We start from the raw sequence: 4069 nt of genomic DNA on the forward strand, positions 1-4069 counted from the left end.
TCCCCATTAAATAGGCAATGATTTTATTCCCCCACAACAGATAAAATCCAAACTCAATAGGCAAGTGCTCCAGGGCCTTCCCTGATGGTCCAGCCTGTCACACTTCAGGGTTCTCTCCCCACCTCGGCTCCCAGTGCCCTCCCCTCCACCAACAAATTGTAGCCCCAAATTGAGCCTTTGAATTGTCGCCCCTCTACGAAGTTTCCCAGGACCCCCTCCTCTTAGGCCCCCCTCCCCTCCCACAGGCAGAACTAATGGGGGACTTTCTTTTCCGTATTCTCTCAACATTTGCAGTTAGCTCTAGATTCACTGAAGTGTGAGAGAGAGCACGAGAATGCGACCGGCCCCTGCTTGGAGGGGACTCACCTGAGGTCAGGAACCGCCTTATTGTCTGCCACCTGGTCTCCCCCAGGAAATCTGCCCCCACTCTGGGTAGGAAGAGTGTGTGTGTGTGTGTGTGAGAGAGAGAGAGAGAGAGGGAGGGAGGGAGGAAGGGAGGAAGGGAGGGAGGGAGGGAGAGATGTTTTTCTGGATTTTCCAATTTTTTTTTTAATTAAAAATTATTTTTAAAGGATTCATTCATTCATTCATTCATTCATGGGCTGGTTTCAGCCAGCAGGTGTCCTCCACAGGTCCATCACCCTCTCCCGCCCCAGGGAGGGGGACACAGGTCATATAGTCCCTCCTTAGCAGATGGCTTATTAGTGTGCAGAGGACACTGGGGGAAAATGACAGTTGCTTCTCACCCAGTGTGGACCTGTGTCCCAGGAAGGGGAGAGGCTCGGCCCCTTGGCAGCTTGGTGTCACATAACAATGGCGACCACTTGCCAATCCTGGTGGCGCGCGGGCAGGAGTCTGGTTATTTGTGGGCGTCGTCCAGAGAGGGAGTAAGGGCTGAGACAGCTGAGCCCCTTCTTGCTTCCTCATCTTTTTTTTTTTTTCCCTCTTAGACTCTAGATAATATTTTTGCCGGTCTGATGGCTGTAAAATTATGTTATCTCACAGATTTTTATTTAATTTTAAACCTTTTATTTTGAAATACTTTTAAGCTTACCTGATAGTTAAACCCCATTCAGAGAACTCCAACATACCCCTAACCTCCCAGATACCCAGATCCACCAGTTTTAACATTTTGCCACATTTGCCCTATCACTCTATCTATCCTCTATCAATCTATCCATTTGTCTTTCAATACATCTTCTGAACACTTGAGTGCAGGTTGTATACATCAAGATCCTTGGACACCTAATACTGCCATGTACCTTTCCTAAGAACGAGGATTATGTATTCACCTTAAGTGCAGGTAAAAAAATTTAACATTGATATAAACCTTAAAGTCTATATTCTAATTTTTTTATGTAATTCTTTTTACAGCTGCTAAATTTGTTTTATTTCCTCCACAGAAAATACTTAAAGAAACTTTGAACCAAAAATACATTCTGGGGAAGTGGACGTGGCTCAACTGGTGAGCATCTGCCTACGAAATGGAGGGTCCAGGGTTCGATACCCAGGGCCTCCTGACCTGTGTGGTGAGCTGACACACACGCAGTGCTGCTGCATGCAAGGAGTGCCATGCCAAGCAAGGGTGCCCCCGCATAGGGGTGCCCCATGTGCAAGGACTGTGCCCCGCAAGGAGAGCAGCCCCATGTGAAAAAAGTGCAGCCTGCCCAGGAGTGGTGCTACACACACAGAGAGATGATGCAGCAAGATGATGCAACAAAAAAGAGGTGCAGTTTCCCAGTGCCACCTAACAATGCAAGCAGATGCAGAAGAATACACAGCGAATGGACACAGAGAGCAGACAATGGGTGGGGAAGGGGAAAGGAAAAAAATCTAAAAAAAAAAATAGTTCTGACTTTCTACAGTGTAAAACGTATTTTTATGGGAAGCGGAAGTGGCTCAAGCAATTGGGCTCCCATCTACCATATAGGAGGTCCAGGGTTCGATACCCAGGGCCTCCCGGTGAAGGCAAGCTGGCCTGTGTGGTGGGTGAGCTGGCCCACGCCGAGTGCTGGTCCAGCGGAATGCTGCCCCACACAGGAGTGCTGGTCCACATGGAGAGCTGATGCAGCAAGATGACGCAACAAAAGGAGACACAGAGGAGAAATAAGAGACACAGCAGACCAGGGAGCTGAGGTGGCACAAGAGAATGATCACCTCTCTCCCGCTGCAGAAGGTCCCAGGATCAGTTCCTGGAGGTGCCAACGAGAACACAAGCAGACACAGAAACACACAGCAAATGGACACAGAGAGCAGACAATGGAGGGAGGGGAGAAATAAATTTTAAAAAAAGTATTTTTATTACGTGTAGCAAATTAAGTTAATTTTTTTTTTACAGAATTCAACGTGTGATCGTTTCACTGCTCAATTATCCAAGTCAACTTTGTTCCTCTAAAGCTTGAAATGAGATTTATCTTCAAAGAAAATTCTTAAAAAGAATCCACAACTGTTTCCAGTCAGCCTTGTCATAATTCTTTTAGATGGGCTTCTTTTCATCTCCACTTGTGTGTGGAAAAACAGATGTATGGTTCAGAAACTATCTATTTACCAGAATTCTTGGATCCTAATTTCTTCAAGTTATTCATTTTAGCCCTTTAGAATAAATTGGTGGATCTGCACGGTTCAAAATTTTGGACAACCTGTTACCACACCCAAGATGAGTGGAGACCTGTGGGAAATGCTGATACCTACAAGATTTTTTAAAAAATTAACTACTAGATCTTTTTAAGATTTATTTTTATTTATTTCTCTCCCCTTCCCCCCATTGTCTACTCTCTGTGTCCATTTGCTGTGTGATTCTGAATCTGCTTGCATTATCCTGCGGCACTGGGATACTGTGTCTCTTTTTTGTTGCCTCATCTGTGTGTGTGTGTGGCGCCACTCCTGGGTGGGCTATGCTTTTTTCACGCAGAGCGGCTCTCCTTGAGGGGTGCACTCCTTGTGCATGGGGCACCCCTACGCAGGGGCGCCCCTATGTGGCATGGCACTCCTTGCGTGCAGCAGCACTGCACATGGGCCAGGTCATCACACAGGTCAGGAGGCCCTGGGGATCGAACCCTGGATCCTCCATATGGTAGGCAGACGCTCTTATCAGTTGAGCCACATCTGCTTCCCAACTATTAGATCTTTCATGCTTTAGCGATGATCTGTCTTGTAGTTCCTTCTCACAGATCTAACAAACAGTTCGGTGAGTAAAGCTAAACCACAACTTTCCTCTGTTAGGTGTTTCCCACGATGTGGTCTATAGAGAGAACCCATCAGGATAGACCTCAGCTTTTCATGTAATTTTGAGCCTTCTTTCCTCCCTTGTTAGATCCTGCCCAGGATTTTGAATTCCCTTAATTGCCATTGTCTCTCTCTCTCTCTTTTTTAAAAAAATATTTATTTCTCCCCACCCCCTCGTTGTTTGCATTTGCAGTGTCTGTTGTGTGCTCATCTTCCTTTTAGGAGGCATAGGGAACTGAACCTGGAACCTTCCATGTGGGAGGGAGGTACCTAATCACTTGAGCCACATCTGCTTCCTGCTATTTAGTGGTTCGTCCTTCCTTCCTCCCTTCCTTCTTTCCTTCCTTTTCCTCCTTCTCTTCTTATTTGTAGGAGCATATATACAACATACGCTTTCCCATCTAAATCACTCCCAAGCATACCATTCAGTGGGATTAATCACATTCACCATGTTGCAGCATGCTCACCACCTTCTATTACAAAACTTTCCATCTCCCCAAACAGAAACCCTAAGCCCATTTTGCATTAACTTCCTTTCCCCTTCTCATAACCTGTAGTTAATTTCTGTCTCTATAAACTTGAATATTCTGACATTTTCTTCGTAGTTTTCATGGGGCTTAAATTTAACACCCTAAATCTGTAACAATTTCCTTGGTTTTGATACTAACTTCACTTCAATACTATATACAAACTATGTTCCTATACTCATCTGCCCTCCTACCTTTATGTAGTTCTTATCACACACTACATGTTGTTACAGTATGAATCCTAAACCACTGATTTCTCATTATATTATTTGCACTTGCCTTTTAAATCCTAAAAAGTGGAGTTGCAAACCAAAAAT

At 45.1% G+C, this 4069-nt stretch overlaps 1 non-coding gene across 1 annotated transcript; it reads right to left on the bottom strand.

The window, feature by feature from the left end:
• Positions 1 to 3144: 3144 nt before the first annotated feature.
• On the bottom strand, positions 3145 to 3274 carry LOC111763495 (small nucleolar RNA SNORA18). The gene has a single exon (XR_002796358.2). It is a non-coding gene; the product is annotated as a small nucleolar RNA SNORA18 (small nucleolar RNA).
• Positions 3275 to 4069: the final 795 nt, after the last annotated feature.

The sequence above is a fragment of the Dasypus novemcinctus genome, chromosome 9 (genome assembly GCF_030445035.2).
Source record: "Dasypus novemcinctus isolate mDasNov1 chromosome 9, mDasNov1.1.hap2, whole genome shotgun sequence".
Lineage (NCBI taxonomy): Eukaryota > Metazoa > Chordata > Mammalia > Cingulata > Dasypodidae > Dasypus > Dasypus novemcinctus.